This window comes from Saccopteryx leptura, chromosome 1 (genome assembly GCF_036850995.1).
Source record: "Saccopteryx leptura isolate mSacLep1 chromosome 1, mSacLep1_pri_phased_curated, whole genome shotgun sequence".
In the NCBI taxonomy this organism is placed as follows: Eukaryota; Metazoa; Chordata; class Mammalia; order Chiroptera; family Emballonuridae; genus Saccopteryx; species Saccopteryx leptura.
Window position 1 is genome coordinate 44,600,804 of NC_089503.1, and position 19,061 is coordinate 44,619,864.

Sequence of the window (19,061 nt, forward strand, 5' to 3'; positions counted from 1 at the left end):
ACAAAAGATTGGGGGAAAGCACACAAAGTTCTTTAAAATGCTTTTACAAGTTTAAGAGTAAAGTAAACAGCAGCGTAAGAAATAAAATCAAGAGACAAATAAAAATTACTACCTGTCAAGGTAGTAGGCACCGTGAATGAGCTTCCAGGGTTACAAACCTCAGGAAACTTTAAATACAAATTCTATGTTAGCGCATTTTTCTAGGGAAGAAGTTTGTATCTTTCCTCAGATTCTCAAGGGGTTTGTAACTCCTATGCCCCTCTAAAATGTTCAAACAGTAACCTAAAGGGAATCAAGAGAATTGCAATTACCTGATGCAGGAGAATTAGCGGCCTTAAGATGACAGACTGAAACCATCACTTTTTAGAGACAAGAAGTACCTTGGAGAGCAGGTAGCCCAGACCTCAATGTCCAGATGGGGAGACTAAGTCCTAAGAAAGGTCAGTGAGTTTGGCTCCAACAAATTTAACACGTTTCACTGGCTCATAAATGATGGCCCATAATGCTCTTCTTATGCCAAGGGGAATATTTTTTCCCTTGAAAAGCCATCCTGAAAAACATGACCAGACAATGGCTATTTGTCAGCCCTCCTAGACAAGGACATGCATCTTTGTTCTGAACCAGATGACCGCATTCTTACAGGGCTGATTGCAAAGGAAGCTTTGTCGTGGGGGTTACGGGGACACTCTCAGCTGTAGATAGAAGGAGTGGTCCACTAACTAAGATTGATGGATGGTGCGAGCCCTGGCGGACCAAACAATGCAGGGACGGTCAAGTTGGGGAACAAAATTAGTTTGCAAGATTAGAACGTATTAACACAAGTCAGACAACTGTCATGTCACAGCTCTTCACCGTAATGCTGATTGGCAGGCAAGCATTTCCGATTCTGATGGCCACGGAGGTGAGGTGTCTGCAATCTGTCTCGCATGACATCCACCGGCTGGCAAATACCCCCTGCTGGAGAAGTCAGCTTTTCTTAGAAAACTCTGTCCCTTGGGTCTTGTTTGGCAGGCTCCCAGGCCAAAGGTGCGTGATAAGGTTAGAGAAGGCAGGGAGGATGAGGCAGCTGTCAAGAATTTCAGCTGAAGGGAAAAGGTAGGCTTTCTGAACTCAATGCAACAAGTACTTCTGGATCACTTCCAGGCCTGGAACCAGGATGCACAGGACAGGGAGGAGCAGGAGGCCCCATGATCCCTGCCTTAAGGAACATTAAACTTCACAGTGGAGCCCCGACCTATGCATGTGGCCAAGTTCAATAATGAGGCAAAGCAGGCCAGAGGTAGCAAGGTCATCCCTGGCCAAGCCCACCCAGCTTATTGTAGTGAGAGCCCACTTATCTCTGCCTCACTCACTCTTCTCCAGACCTAACGAGAGGTCAGCAGTTTCATGTATCAATTTTATCACCATTCTAAATGAGAAGAATTTGGAAATATCTATAATTGATCTACTCCAAGTCTGGATGGTGCTTTATCTTCATTTTTTTGTTGTTGTTTTGTTTGTTTATTTTTCATTATTTGAATTTTTGAATGTGGGCCTTCTGAATTGGCTTTATTAAACACTGAGTAAACACAAGAGAATATTTGTAAAATATGTATCTTAGTCCATGCAGGTAGGTAGGTTACACTGCAGTGACAAACAAGCCTAAATGCCAGTGGCTTCACATAACGAACGTGGGTTTCTCACCTCTGCAAAACCCAGCTGCTGACCCAGACACCTCCTCAGAATCACTCTTGATGAGAACGGCCCTCGACGACTAGGCTGCTTTGATTGTGTGTCTCCTTCATCTCAACGTGAAGTCATGGAAGAAAGCATGTCAGCTGGACATCACACACTGGCCTTCTTATGCTTTGGTATGGAAATAGCTGTTTCTTTCTCTGTGAGCATGCAAACACCTTTGTACTCATCAGTGCATTTAAGAAAGAGAACATCATGATTCTATGTGCCCGTGTGTCCTTCTCAGATGACAGCTCCTCTCCCTCCCCCTCAGACTTAACTTCCATCTTGAATTCTATATTTTTTATTTTTTGTTTTCCTTTCTAGTCTTACCACGTATGGTTATATCCTTAAACAACATAGCATTTAGTGATGCATTTTTTTAAACTTTGCATAAGTAGATGCATGTATTTGTGACTTTACTTCTTTTGCTCAACGTTATTTTACAGCTATTTATTCCTTTTTCTGCACAATTGGAGTTCATTTATTTTTCACTGTTTTATAGATGTCCACTAAAAAAAATACAACAAATTATTTATCCATTAACTATTGAATGGGCATTGCAATTGTCTCCAGTTTGGGAATTATAGAGGGTATTGTTGTATACATTCTTGTACCTGTCTCCTGGTCATCTTAGGCAAAAAAAAAAAAAAAAAAAAAAAAAAATTACAAAAAGTTATCTAACGTGACATATCTGAGATGCCAGGAGAAATGATGAAAGGGAATGTAAATAAACTTTAACTCTTTAAAATAATATAATATCCTATGGATTAAAAACTTAAAAAGAATAAATATACCCAAAACAATAACAACCTTCTGACAAGAACTGATTGAAGTCAAGGTTCTTATAATGTTTGGGAGGATGGGTGGCAAATATATTGTTTACATCTTTACTTTGACATGTTAAACATGCATGATGCTTTTTTAGAGTGACCCTTAAACAAAGAAAGAAATAAAGCTGAAAAACATAATAAGGGAGAAAATATTCAATCAAAGAAAAGGCAAGAAGAAAGATAAAAAGAAAGAAAAGGTAAGACACATAGGAAGTACAAAATAAGGTGGTAGAAATAATAAGGTGGTTACAGTAAAGGTGAATAGAATAGGTGTTTTTAAACACAAATATTGTCAGACTTAATTTTTAGAACAAATCAAACAGCCATCTCTAACTAAGAGGTGCCTCCAACAGTTGTATGAGTCCCTGAACAGAGCTCTCTAGAACTGAAGTGGAATCCCACATGGTATGTATACCCTCAGGCTGTGAGTTCAAGCCTCTACAGTTTATATTAATGCTGTATTAATTTTTTGAAATAAATTTCAGCCTTTCTATGTTTGTCTCTGACCTTAGTACTTACTTTTTCTTTAAATGCTAACTTACTTAGCTCTTGATCCGTCTGTTTCTGGTGTGACTTATAAGATTTTGTCATAGAAGAAGTAAGAAAAAACCTTGCCCAAAAGAACTAAGTAAGATGAATGTTCAAATGGAAGTTGGGGATAAACAGATCTGCTGTTAAACTTGCTATGTGTTGTGAGGAAAAGGAAGAATCAGATACCAATTGAAGGCCTTTCAGCCTGAGCACCTGGAACAATGATTAGCCACCATCTGAGATGATGGTGGCCACAGGAGCACAGGACCAAACCTCCTAGATATGGAAAAGCATTCAAGCCATAGATATATAGACTTTCATCTCATGGAAATGTGTATATGAATCTTTAGTGAAGGGTTTCAAAAGAATAAAAAAATTTTGAAAATCCAGATCACCTTTCTTAAAGAAGACCTCAGAGTTGATCAATTATACAAATTAATCATAATGATTTGCAAAAAATGTATGCATATAGATAGTGAACAATTTGACCCTGGGGAATCTGAGGATAACTTGTCCCAAGGGTGCAGTGTAGGATAACATTGGGAGTGTACCATTTAGCTATGCCACAATGTGAAAAGTGGCCCCCAGGAATTATGCAATACATGACCTGTACTTGACCAATCTAATTCTTCTTGGAAGAAGTGTTGGGCTAGAAAGAAGAGTGAACCTGTGCAGGGATACCTGAATGCAAAGCTCCCGTGGTGAAAAGTGAACTGCCGTGTACTGAATTTACCATGTAATCAAGCCTGGGGTTGGCTTCAAAAGCCAACCTGTTCAATAATGTGGAAATGTTGCTTTTTGATTCCTAGAAAACCACAGATCTGAGCTATTTGGGCAAAACTTTGATTCCCTTGAAGCTGAACAATGAAGACTTGAACAAAAAAGAAAGATGAGAGGAGGTCATATGGGAGGCTGTTTAAAAGATTATCTATTGTACCAATTGTAAATACTCCTTTTCATGATAGGGTCTTCCTTGCCAATGAAGGAATTTCCATGAGAGGTTTGAAGAAAAAGAAACAAGACCCATGAGACACCAGAAATTCTAAACAGCTATGAATGGAGAAAAGAAGCACTGTATCACAGCTGAGGAAGAAAAAACAGCGTCCAGAGAATGGAGAAGTTAAAAGCAGTATACTGTAAGTGCCTAAATATGGGTGGGAGACTTTGGCCATTTGATTACATATTAGAAAAAGAGACATTAGTACCTCAAATGAAGGCTCAGAGCCTGTAGAAAAAGCCATGCAGTCTCATAACTGTAGCTAATTGAATATTCAATAGGTTACTTTAATATATAATAGACAAAGATTTAATCAAAGTACCCATTCCAAAAGGAAAAGTGAGTATTCTGAGTGTTTGAGCACCTGGAAGAAAAAATGAATGACTCTATTGATATAATAATAACTGCTAATGAAATATCTATACCTTTGAAGATAAAATTGTTGACATACTGAGTAGAGAATCATTGTTTCACAAGCAGTGACTGCTAGTTAATTGGGATATTTTACCAAAAGGAATTCAGATTCAAATGAATGCAAAAATGTAAAAATTGCAGATTACCCTGTATTGCTCTATGATTAACAGATGTTACATTTTCCGTACCAATTTGAAGTTAGTAATATAGGTATTTAGGGTAATTCTGACTTTCAAATAGCATTTTTTTTTCAAGAAACTAAAACTGTATGAAGAAACATCACAGTGTTTTTGCTGTCCACATAATCATCCATTTCAGCTTCCATGAACACTGTTCAAGCGTTGGGTTAATGTTCCAGAATGGTTCTAAAAATGCTTTGATGGAAAGACTGAAATATCACATAGAACTTGAACAATTGGGTCAATTGGTAAACGATATATTTCTTTTCTAAACTTTCTTATAAAATTGCGGTCCTGGTGGGTTGGCTCAGCAGTAGAGCATTGCCCGAAATGTAGAAGTCCCAGGTTCAGTTCTAGTCAGGGCACACAGGAGAAGTGACCATCTGCTTCTCCTCTCCTCCCCTTCCTCCTCTTCCTCCTTCTCTCTCTCTCTCTCTCTCTCTCTCTCTCTCTCTCTCTTTATCTCTCTCTCTCTCTTTTCCCCTCTCGCAGTTATGGCTCAAATGATTTGAGCAAGTTGGGCCTGGGCACTGAGGATGGCTCCATGCCTTGCTTCAGATGCTAAAATAGCTCGGTTGCCAAGCAACAAAGCAGCAGCCCCTGATGAGCAGAGCATTGCCTGGTAGGGGCTTGACTGATGGATCCCAGTCAGGGTACATGCAGGAGTCTATCTCACTGCCTTCCTGCCTCTCACTTAATAATAATAATATTTTTTAAAAAGAAAGAAAAAAATTGTATGAAATAGTTGCAAGAGTTGATGGGATGTTATAGTTGGGACTTCTGGAATATATGGAAAAAATATATCATTCTTCTGGGACCTTTTTATTTCACAATGAGCAATGGTTAAACTGCTCATTTGCTGCATATGCTGGAGCATACCTTTGCTCACCAATCATGGCACCTATAATAGTGTCCTCTTATACCAAAGGATATGTATATTGAGGTAACATATAAGTTGGACATGGGACTTTGATATAGACTGCAATAGCAAGCAATTAAGGCATTTAAGAAATGCAGGGGTAAGCAAAAGTAGGTTTACAGTTTAATACAAATAAATAATACAAGAATTAATAAATAATAAAAGAACAAACTGTGTTACGTGTACTCACAACTGTAAACCTACTTTTGACCACTCTGTATATTAGTCTTCTTCTGGCCCTTAGTTCTGCCCACTTCAAAAAATGTCTACTGAGCTCACTCCCTATAAAATGTAATGATTCATTCCTCACAGATTATAGATATAACCAGAAAGTCCCTACTTAATTAAAGGTATGTAACAATAAGTAATCTGAAAATTGCTAACAGACACCTATGAAGGCCAATGCAGTACCGAAGGCATCTGGAAAAATTTCTGTTCTGACGTGTGTCCCTGATATTTGAATCTTGAACAATGTGCAAAGGAGCTCTTAAAGATTACATTACACTATTCATTGATTGAATTTCATCCCTGGCAAAAAATGAACACAAATATGACATATTCCTTCAACTTGTAATTTAAAATATGGGTCAAGAAATGATCTGGAAAATGAAGGTTGTTTTTATTTCTTCCTAAAGACCATCTGGAGTATATGATTTCACAGCTGCCTTTGTCTATATTGGTGGTTTTTAACCATTTTACATTTGGGGACTGGTGACCTAGCCAGCTGGAAAAGAAAACACACAAGGAATAAAGTTTTATCTCACCATGCATAATAGTGCAACACAGTACAAGCTGGTGTTTGATTTCTAAACCCCACCTGTATGATGCATTGAACCCCACCTGTATGATGCATTGAACCCCACATGTATGATGCATTGAATACTACATAAGTTTGTCCGAATGCTTTTTGTCTATTGTGCATGATTTGTAAATGCTCTGCACAGTGAGTGCTAAAGGTTGTTTGAATAAGCCTATAAGTACTACAGATGTCTAAGATAACCTCAATAGAATTTTCACAGATAATACAGGCTAATAAGTGGCAAATTACCCTGAGTATAAGTGAATTCGACTAAGATCATTGGGTCTATAATCTTCATACACCATTAGGGTGATTTACTCTTCCGCGGATTGGCACAAAATTTCTGACAGACCGATACCTGTCTGTTGGCCAGCAGTTAAAAAACACTGGTCTCGATCAATGCCTCCTTGACAATGTATCTACCTACTTTATTTGCACACTCCCTGTGAATGACCATTGTATCTCTCACTGAAGCAGGATCCAACTCCAAACTTTTGTTCTAATATATATGTTCCCAAAATAATGGCTGGACAATGGCTTCTGTTTATTCTAATGGAGTTTTTTTTTTTTTAAAAAAAAACCTTCTTCATATCTCAATCCTATCTAGTCTTATTTAGATATAGTCTCATTAATGAGGACTGATCAATATTCCTTTTAATGGCACTTACCCTAAAGTATTTCAAGATTTTGTGTAAAAACAGTAAAATCCCATTCTTCTCTTAGTTGGAAGAAAAATCCAAGAAATGATCTAGACACAGTATGTGGATCTTCTCCTGGCCTTATGGAGCTATCCAAACTGCCTCACAGACTTCATACTTTGATGAAAACCCTAATGAGATCTCTTTGATGAGCAGTTGGCAAGATGCTGCTTTTGCCCTTGGTTCAGCCTGATACATGGTAAAACTATGATGTTTCTCTCTTTCCTTATAGTGTAATGTGCCTGGAAATGCTAGCATATAGCTTTAAAAATACCATAGTGAGCCTTGAAGAATATCAGATAATGATTTATTGAAGAACATCAGATAATAATTTATTGAAGAACAGTATTCTTAATATCTCTTTTACTTCTTTTTCTGTTAGTATTAGAGCATCTCATCCCCTCACTACTGATTTACAGACATGAGACACTTCTTTTTTTCTGTGACTCAAAGGGGCACACCTTATATTTACCATGATACTATGAACTCCACCTTTTTATAGACAATAAACTTTAGAACCTATTTGCATCTTGTTCTAGAAAGGCCTTAATTTTAACCTGTTTTATTCCCTCCTTCAAGAATACAAATAATATGCTTCTTAGGATAAAATTAATCCTTAGATTCTCACTTTTTGTCCACATCTAAGAAGCATTTTGAGACCTTATCTTTATAATCTGGTGGAACGTACCTGTTTCTGAAAATCACGTCAGAATTTAAACAAACATCTGCCTGTGGTCTCAGGCCTCCTGGACCATGTTCCTGAGTACCTGCAAAAACCTAGCCTCAGAGAATCTCAAGCCTCTTGGAAAATTTTATTTAGGCACAGGATATCACATACTTCTAAATTTTAGATAAATTTTACTCTGGTGACTGAGGGAAAAAAACTAGTGCTAAAATATAAGGACACAGAAAGATTAAAAGTTAAAGAAAAGAGAAAGAAAAAAATATATATACCTTACAAATACCATAAGGCTCTTCTTTTTCATAAGACTCTTTTAATGAAACATAAAAGAAACATAAAATTGAAAGAAGACACAAAACTATGGATTTGTTCTTTAAACTGAATAATAAAATTTATAAACTCCTCGTGGGCTCTATCAATACAAAAAATAAAACTTTAAAAAATACTAGAAATGAATAACGGGTCATAACTCTGACTTGGTAGAACTTAAAAAGTAATAAGTAGATATTCTGAAATTGTTACACCAACAAATAATTGAAATTAATTACAAAGTCCTCTAAAATGGAATTTACCAAAATTCAATCTAGAAAAATACCATAAGTTATAGTCTAATAATACTTAAATAAAGTGAATTGGTAATTTTTTTTTAATTTTTGAATTTTATTTAGAAATTTCACTTTAACAGGGTGATAATGATCAATAAGAGTATATAGGTTTCAGGTGAACATTTCTATAGCATTTGAACTGTTGATTATGTTGTATACCCATCACCCAAAGTCAAATCATTTTCTGTCACCTTATATTTGTCCCTATGAATTGATACTTTTTACAAAATCTTGTCACAAAGAACACTAGATGGTCTTAATGTTAGTTTTACTGATGATATTCAAAATATTCTTATCTTAAAATGTATTCCAGAAAAAAATCTATTACCGCCTGGCCAGGTGGATAGAGCGTCCGACTGGGATGCAGAGGACCCAGATTCAAGTCTCCAAGGTCACCAGCTTGAGCACGGGCTCATCTGGTTTGAGCAAGGCTCACCAGCTTGAGCCCAAGGTCACTGGCTCAAGTAAGGGGTCACTCGGTCTGCTGTAGCCCCCCAGTCAAGGCACATATGAGAAATCAATCAATGAACAACTAAGGAGCCACAACGAAGAATTGATGTTTCTCATCTCTCTCCTTTCCTGTCTATCTGTCCCTACCTGCCTTTCTCTCTGACTCTCTCTGTCTCTGCCACAAAAAAATAAAAAAATAAAAATAAGTAAAAAAAAGAAATCTATATTACTTTTATTCAGAGAATAGCATAACCTTAATTTCAAAACTCAATCAGATTAAACAAGACAGAAATTTGATTGATGACAAAGAGATACTACAGAGGTGTTCTGCCTGAAGTACATCCATCACACTATGTCTATTTGCATTAAAAAACACATAGAAAGACTTTAGAATATATTAGTTCCACCTAATTTATTCATTGTTGCTGACAGACATTTCATTTTAACTTTGGTTTGTTTAACCCACAAAACATTCTTACTATAATTTTATATAATGTTCACTGAGATGTACACACATTTTACCACTTTACCTTTTAGTCCTTCACCCCTCAGAACTTCCTTCTGGGATCGCATTTCTTCTGCTTAAAATACATTCTTTAAAACCCTTTAAATAGTACGAATGTTCATGTATGTCCTCACTCAAAGAGTTAACAAAAAACTCACTACTCAAAGGGTTAAAATTTACTTTAATGAGGCCTGTTTTATGACAAATTCTCATATTGTTTATCTAAAAATATTATTCTCTCTTTATTTTTTTTTTAAGATTTTATGAATAACTCTGACCTTGCTATGGAAACTTCAAAAGACTATTTTAAGCAGCCAAATTTGTGCTCATTTGTTCTGATAGCAATAGAAAACAATATCATTCCACTTGTGGCTTTCACTCTTGCTGTTGAGAAACCAGCAAAAATGTAATTTTAATGTAATTTTTTCTCTGTCTGCCTTTGAGATCTTATCTTTGTGTTTGCTGGTCCATGTTTTCACTTTTATACATCTATATAAAATATGTGCATTTTTTAATTTGTTCTGCTAGCATATATTGGAGTTTCTATATAAAAGAATGGTATCTTCTGTTAGTATTAGAAAATTTTGAGCACTGATATCTTTAAATATGATCATTGCCCCATTCTCTCTTTCCTCCTTTTCTGGAATTCCAGTTAATAAATATGGAACTGATTGACTCTGTAGTCAACTTTTCTTAACCTCTTTTTCATTTTGTCCATCAGAAACTCTCAAATGTATACTTTTTTAGCTATATCTTCCAGTTTATCAGTTTACTATTCAGCTTCTTCTCATCTGTTTTTAAAACCATCTATTGAATTTTTTAAATTATTTTAGAAGTTTTACTATTTCTATTTTAAATCCATTTGGTCATTTATAGTAGTCTTGCTTTTTTCAAATATTGTGAACCCTCTTTATTTTTCTAAAAATTAAATAATTGTATTTATATTCTATATATAAATATGATGATTAAACTCTCTATAGTCAATGTAGGTCTAGTTTTTCTATTTTTTTTTTCCTGGCCTTTCTCAGAATGCTTTATTTCTTTTCATTTCACTTTTTTTATGAATTCATATATTTTTGAATTTTATCTGTGGAAATGCTTAGCAGACTTTGAAATGGTTTCTTCCAGAGATAATTGTATTTTTTTTTTTTTTTTTTTTTTTTTTGGTATTTTTCAGAAGCTGGAAACGGGGAGAGACAGACTCCCGCATGAGCCCGACCGGGATCCACCCGGCACGCCGGCCAGGGGGCGACGCTCTGCCCCTCCGGGGCATCGCTCTGTCGTGACCAGAGCCACTCTAGCGCCTGGGGCAGAGGCCAAGGAGCCATCCCCAGAGTCCGGGCCATCTTTGCTCCAATGGAGCCTCGCTGTGGGAGGGGAAGAGAGAGACAGAGAGGAAGAAGAGGGGGAGATGTGGAGAAGCAGATGGGCGCTTCTCCTGTGTGCCCTGGCCGGGAATCAAACCCGGGACTTCTGCACGCCAGGCCGACGCTCTACCACTGAGCCAACCAGCCAGGGTGATAATTGTATTTTTATCTGATTAAATTACCACCTAATTAAAACCCTTGTCCTGGAGAATTTTTTTTCTTAATCTTCCAAATAACATGAATTCAGGCTGCAAATTCATGTGAAAGTCACCTTGTAGCACAAATTTCCCTGTGTACTGGTGCCAAGAATCAAAGCAGGCAGTTTTCTTTTCATCTCTTGGGGGGAGTGGGGTTTATTCCTAGCTCACCCACATCCTGAGAATGCAATTCTTTAGAGCCCCAACTTTTTGATGGCAGTTTTCTCTCCAGACACTCCACTTCAGGCAGGCTCCAGATGTAGTCTTAATTCAGCAGTACCATGCAAAGCTCTGAAAGCCATAGCTCCTTTTCATCTGGTTTAGCAAATGCCCTCCTGGTAAAAAGCCTGTCTCTTGGGTTTCTACATTCCCTTGGGTCATAGCTTCTTATCCTCTTACCAGCTCATTAGAGCCTTCAATAAGATGTTGTCTACAATTTATTCACTATTTCCAGTGAGGGCCAATTAGGGGTACCTCATATCTGGCACATTGCTAGAACGGAAGTTCCAAGAGTTCTTCCCTTCTGCAAGGTAACTTTTCCAAGGGGAGGACAAACTGTTCCCTGCCCTTTTTCTCTCTATCTTGGGTACCTTCTGAGGCACTAGGAGCCAGAAAAATGGGAGCCCCCACCTACACTCTAGTAATTAAGACAAGCTTCTTTACCTGCTTCATGCTACTGGTCCTACCTGTCGCCTCCACTGAGGCCCAAACCCACAGTTCCCACCGTGCCTGCCATGTCCGCTCTGCAGTTCTGAACCTTCCTCTCACTTTGACCCCCATTCTGCCAACCAGATCAATCTCACCTGATTCCCAGACCTGGCACAGAACAGGGTAATGATACTACCTGGCTGAACTTGATTTTCAATTGCCCATTTTTATTCTGTAAGCTCCACCTCATTTATTTGTTAATTTCCTCATCTTTCCCAATATCCTGGGACAAACACTGCAGAGCTCTGCATCCTAACCAAGTGCTCATAATAGTAGGTTCCAGAATGAAGCTATGGTAAGAAAGAAAGAAGCACAAACTTTAGAGCCAAAAATATAGAAATCTACATCCCAGATCTTCCACCTGTAAGTAAATGATCACTTATAGTCTCTAAGCCTCCACTTCCTCATTTGTAAATTTATCTTTGTCAGCTTATTGGAAGTATCAGATATAAAGTGTCTAATATAAAATAGGTGCTTGAGGCCCTGGTTGTTTGGTTCAGTGGTAGAGTGTTGGCCCAGCATATAGATGTCCTGAGTTTTATTCTTAGTCAGGGCCCACAGGAGAATTGACCATCTGCTTCTCTACTCCTTCCCCTTCTCTCCTTCTCTCTCTCTCTCTCTTCCCCTCCCACAGCCATGGCTTGATTAGCCCGAGTGAGTTGCCTCGGGTGCTAAGGATAACTCCATAGCCTCCACCTCATGCACTAAAAAATGCCTCTAGTTGCAATGGAGCAACAGCCCCAGATGGGTAGAACATCTCCCCCTAGTGGTTTTGCTGGGTGGAACCTGGTCAGGGTGCATGGGGGAGTCTGTATCTTCCTCCTCTCTTCTCACTAAAATAAAAAAAGAAAAAATAGGTGCTTGATTAGATACCAAAGGCTGGAAGGATACAAACAAATGTTATGGAGATTCTGTAGGTAAGACTGTGTTCCTGAAGACTGAACTTTGAGTAATTGCAGACAGAATAAAAAGTGTGATGTAAAACATAAATTTTGGTGAAGACAAGTGGTGTCAACTAGCTGAGGCCAATATGGAATGTGGACTAGTAGAGGGTATAGAAAGGATTGAGAACCAAAGAACCAAATTAAAACCCAAACTCAGATGTAGCAGAAGAGAACATAGATCCAAACTAGCAAACAATGCCATAGGAACAAATGGTAAATATTTGGCATTTCTTACACTATTCCTCCCTCTGTCATCACTGGCAGGGATTAAATAGTTAATGACAATGACTATAATAATGATAATAGCTAAATGTGTTACTATTCTAAGCTCTTTTCTGAACTAATTCATTAAATCCTAACAACTCCATGATGCAGGTATTGCTATTGTTAGCATTTTATAGATGAAGACACTGAAGCACAAAAATAAGAAACTTGTCCAAGATTAAGCAAGCAACAGAGCACCCTGGCTTCAGCATCCAAGTCCTTCACCACTGGGATATTCTGTACTGCCCCACAGTAAGAACATGCTGTCCTGCGCTATCAGAGTTCCCACCAACAGAGCCATGCAGGAAGCCACTATCAGTTATACAAGTAGACACATGAAATGAAACTTAATTTCCATCTTAGCCCAATAATTTTTGTCTTAAGCCTTTATTCTAGTAAAGTACATTGACAGAGGCACTGGCCCTCCAAGTCTTAAAACTTTGTATTATTTGTAGCTTTGGATATATAATTATTTTGCATTAACTAATGGTAAAGTATACCAGAAACTTAGAAGTGCTTTGCCTTTATCTCAGCCATGTTATCTACCTCATCCTGTCATTCTTACGAGTTTAAGTGTCTGGTCCAATAATAGACATGCACATTTTGAAGGCAGGAGAAGTTCCCTATTCTTCCATTCTTCTATCCTCAAGCCTATCGCAGGTTCCATTGTATCAATTTAACACAATAACCATTTTAAATATAGAAATAAAAAAGCAATAAGTAGCCTTTTGATGTATACCTTCAAAGTGTTAGGTCCTATGCTAGACACATTTTATGTATTATTTTTAATTTTTTCAATGACCCTATGAGCCTGGTGTTGTTCTCATTTTAGAGATAAGATGCAGAGACATTAAATAATAGTCAGATTAAATAGTGAGTAGATGAACCAGGATTTGTATCTAGGTCTAGATCAGGGGTCGGGAACATTTTTGGCTGAGAGAACCATGAACGCCACATATTTTAAAATGTAATTCCATGACAGCCATACAACGACCCATGTACGTTATGCATTATCCAATAAAAATTTGGTGTTGTCCCGGAGGACAGCTGTGATTGGCTCCAGCCACCTACAACCATGAACATGAGTAGTAGGAAATGAGCGGATTGTAATACATGAGAATGTTTTATATTTTTAATGTTATAATTTTTTTTTATTAAAGATTTGTCTGCAAGCCAGATGCAGCCATCAAAAGAGCCACATCTTGTTCACGAGCCATAGGTTTCCAACCCCTGGCCTAGATGATCCCCAGAGCTGCATTCTGTCCTATGACATCAAAAAGAGACAGTAAATAAAAATTTATGAAATGAAGAAATTATATCACACATTTTATTATGACTATGTTTCTCAACTGCATTCTATTGTTGTCTTCTAAGTTACTTAGTCAAGAGCACAGTAGGTGGATAGATCCAGTTGACATTTATAGTCACTATCTTGTGTTCTAGGAGGGCAGACTAAGATCAAAACTTGTTTCTGGAATCTAAAAGAATAGAGGCTGAGCAGGACTCAGAGTTTTGTGGGCCAGGTCTCCCCAGTCAGGCTGAGTTGGGAAGCGTTCTCATCACATACCTCTTGGATCCCTACCTATCTTGGCTATAAACTAAAGCTCCACCTTTGTAAACTTTACTTCTTGCTCATTGATCATTCTACCATTTCTGACTTCTGATTCTCTTCCATGTTGGAGCACAGACCAGAGATTCAATTCTGAATGCTGGAATTATATATTTTTTTCTTTTTTTTTTAAATTGATTGCAGCATATTTAAAATAGCCAAGATCTGAAAACTGACCAGTGCCCACCAGTAGGTAAGTGGATAAAAAAGCTGTGGTACACTTACAAAATGGAATACTCTGTAGCCATGAAAAGGAAAATCTTACCTTTTGCGACAGCATGGATGGAACTAGAGAACTTTATGCTAAGTGAAATAAGCCAATGTGAGAAAGACAAATACTATGTGATTTCACTCATATGTGGAATCTAATGAACAAAATAAACTAACAAGCAAAACAGAGACAGACTCATACATAGAGAGCAGGCTGACAGGTGTCAGGGGCAGGGATTGGTCTGGGTAAGGAAGAGGAATTGAGAAAAAAAAATACAAGAGAAAAGACAAAAACGCATGGACAGGTTCAATAGTGTGGTGTTGGTGGTGGGAATACAGAGTGGTGCAGCCACTGTGGAAAGCAGCATGAAGTTACCTCAAAAAATTAAAAATGTTACTACCTTTTTGACCCAGTGATTCTACTTTCAGTAATAGATCCTACAAATCCTGAAATACTAACTAGAATTACATATATTTTCAATTGCATAGGTACATGAAAGAGACCTAAATAGAATCTGATAATTCTTTTATATCCAGAAATTATAATCAAAAGTAAACAATATTATACAAGGGAAAGCGAGTAGGCTTTCATTCAGACAAAACTATATTCCTATCCTGGACCTGATACTTACTAGTCGTGAAATTTGGAGTAAAATATTTAACATCTTTGAGACAAAGTTTCTCATCTATAAAATGGGCATAACAATATCTGATTAAGAATGAAATTCAAGGAGGCACATAAAGTCTAGCACTTTAATATACATTTTTCTCCTTCCTTAATCCTGTCTTCTAAACAGAAAAATTTGAGAACTTTTATCCCTCAATTGGACAAATATGAGTGAAATTTGCCTAAAAACCCAATTTCAACTCAAATCACACAACTCCTTCGTTTTTCTTTGTTTTTAAAATAAAAACAAAGAAATTTTTGAATTGTTGATTGTGTTGCACATCACCCAAAGTTAATTCATTTCCTGTCACCGTATATTTGTCCCTCTTTACTCTCCTCCTCCTCCCAGCTCCTCCCAACAACTCCTTCTTATATTGTGAAAGTATAGGATGAAAAAGATAAAAAGCTAGTTATTTTTTATAATCAATAGTTCCTTTTCAAGAAGAAAAAAGGTAATTTTGTTATTATCTACAAAGGTATCTTTCGACATTTATACCACAATAAATTCCTCTCATTTTTTTTCAAGATAATCCCACTCTTAGGAAAAATTTTTCCATCAAACCAACTGCAGGTATTCAGTAAGAATTCACTTGTTTGTCTTTATTAAGCAACAACAAATCTAATGGCGATTAGAGCTTTCAGTTGACATGTATCAGCATGCCCCAGGCAAGGGAACTTGGTGCCTTAACCTCTGAACTGCTTCTTCTTGGTTCATGAATCTCCATTTACATCTTTACTGATGCCCTAAAGATCCAGAGACCCCAGGGGAATTGGAATTTGATTCTGGGGAAATGTCCGGGCAGTGAACTTACATCTAGAGCCCAGCGGACCAGAATCTGACAAGCTTTCTTTTCCTTTTCCATGGACAGAGCAGTTGCTGAGTTGGGTCCTAAAAACAATGACTTTATTTTGTATGATTACCACATGGCCCCTTCCTCTCGTTTTAGAATTTGACAAGCAAATTGGCATTTGTGTTGCTGAGACTGTCAGAGACTAGTGATTGTTAATTATACCCTAGATGTCCCTCCTCATTCTGCCATGGATGCATTATGCTAAATGTGAGCAGTGAGCAAAAGATCTTAAATTTGATTTCAAGTTGCATATCTCAGCATGCTGCCAGGCCCGCCCCAGGGCAGAGAGCTCCTAACTCGGCTTTCTTTCAAGAGTTCTGCTCTGGAATGTCTGATTCTAACTTAGACAAAGAAGTAGTCAAAGGGTCCAGCAAGTGTCATTGGGAATTCTTGAGTCTCTCCAGGTTCAATACTAACACATCAAACTACATTGCCCACTGCTCTGGAAAGCTGGCTCTAAACAGGGTATTTATTATAGGAGCTTCAGAGATAATATTTTTCATAAGGATTTTTTTAATTGGCAAAATTCTGATCTGATAGCTCAACTCCAAAGCAGGATGAATGATGCAGTCTCAATTCTAAAGAACCTGTAAGGGATAAACAAGTTAATAAAGTTGCTGCTTCTAAAACAAATCTAGCCCAGACCAGCTACCTGGTTTTCTCTGCAGAGCCCACCTGGATTGATGCTCAGCATCTTCAGCCTCTGACCCAACAGGTTCTCCGTTTGTCACCAAAGACGAGGCAAGGTTTTAGGTTTATTATGGCTTTAGAGCAGGGGTCCCCAAACTTTTTACACAGGGGGCCAGTTCACTGTCCCTCAGACTGTTGGAGGGCCGGACTATAAAAAAAACTATGAACAAATCCCGATGCACACTGCACATATCTTATTTTAAAGTAAAAAAAAAAACCAAAACGGGAACAAATACAATATTTAAAATAAAGAACAAGTAAATTTAAATCAACAAACTGACCAGTATTTCAATGGGAACTATGGGCCTGTTTTTGGCTAATGAGATAGTCAATGTCCGGTTCCATATTTGTCACTGCTAGCCGTAACAAGTGATATGACGTACTTCTGGAGCCGTGATGTGTGCGTCCTGCGTCACCGGAAGTAGTACTGTATATGAGCGACGCCGCACTTTGCGGCACCGCCACATACAGTACTCCAGGAGCACAGGATGCTCCTCTCACTGACCACCAATGAAAGAGGTGTCCCTTCTGGAAGTGTGGCGGGGGCTGGATAAATGGCCTCAGGGGGCCGCACGTGGCCCGCGGGCCATAGTTTGGGGACCCCTGCTTTAGAGTCTGCAACCAGAAAACATACTGTGCTTGTCTTATGTGTGCTGAAACACTCCTCTAAATATCTTTGTGATTAATTTTGGGATACTTTACATATTAAATATACAAGCACCTCATGTTCACATCCAGATTTAACCACTAGTAACATGTTACCATACATACTACAGATGTTCTCTTTTATTATTAGTAAAACAGAATTCTCATATATCCCTCCTCAATCCCATTCCCTTCCTGCCCTCCCTGGGGATAAGCATCACCTTAAAGATCATGTGTCTTTTCCACATGTCTTAGTCTCCTGGGGTTGCCATAATGAAGTACCACAAATTGCACATTAAACAACAGAAATGAACTGCCTCCCTCTGCAGGACTAGGGAAGGATCTGTTCCTCTCTCTCCTTGCTCCTTGTAGCTCCTTGGCTTGTGGCAGCACAGGGTGTTCACTGTGTGTGAAAGTTTCTGCTGTTGATAAAGACATCAGTTATATTGGATTAGGGGTCCACCCTACTCCAATGTGAACCCATCTTAACTCATTACATCTGCAATGGCTTTACTTCCAAATAAGGTCATGTTCTGAAGTACTGAGGGGAAGAACTTCAACACATAAACTTAGGACAAAAATTCAACCCATAACACCACTCATGTATTAATACTTTTACTACACATGATTTTTCCACAAACATAGATATTATTTAGTATATATCAACTTTTATGTGAATGGTATTATACTGTATCTATCCTTTGTAACGTTTTTTTATCCAGCTATCTATTTTTGAGATGTATCCATATAACAAATTTACACTCATTCATTTACAGGACTTCACTGTATGAATGTCCCATTACCCTCTCTATAAGAAATTTAAAAATATCTACAAGGTTCAAAATGTCATCTGTTCAGTAAATAACAACAGAGCCATGAGTCTTAGTCTTAGATTACATGAGCTCTCTGGCTGTAGTCCTTGCCAAGATCGTGTGGTTCTTTCATTGTATTTTGTGATCCTGCAATTTTATAATTTCAGACCTCAGCAGTTTTTATTGTTAAGGAATTTCAGGCAGCTGGAAGAGAGCCACTTAACTGTTGAGGAATATCACTAAGCAACAAAGAAGAGAAGGAAGAGATTTTGGTAGTCGAGTAAGTATTAAAGGGTGGAGTCTGTTTCAAGAGAGCTCTAGGCTGACAGCTGGCAGTCTCCAGCCTGTGAGGTATGCCTGTGGGAGGAGGGCAGAGGCTGCAGGTGAGGTGTGTGCCCACTCCCTGACTCTCCTGTGCTGGTCATTGGAGCAGGAGATTGACCCCCCTGTCTTGTGATCAGAAGTCCCAGTGAGCAGCCAACCCTGCCAAGGGGAGTCTTTTAAAGAGTAACCTGAAAGCTGTGGAAAGGCTCCCAGACATTCTTGCAATTCCACAGCCTGGAACCTCACCTCCTTCCCTGGGCTCTCCCTTGTCCAGGGTTTCAGCCAAGGCTGACCTGAGATTCAGGAAACTGAAGGAAGTCTTGATCTTAAAGGCAGAAGACACAGCACAGCTGAGGCAGACTGACATGGCCAACCACAGGGAGGAGAGGAAGGAGCCCAGTGGCACATGTGGGCACTCCGCAGGGCTGTCACACTCAGGTGCCCAGAG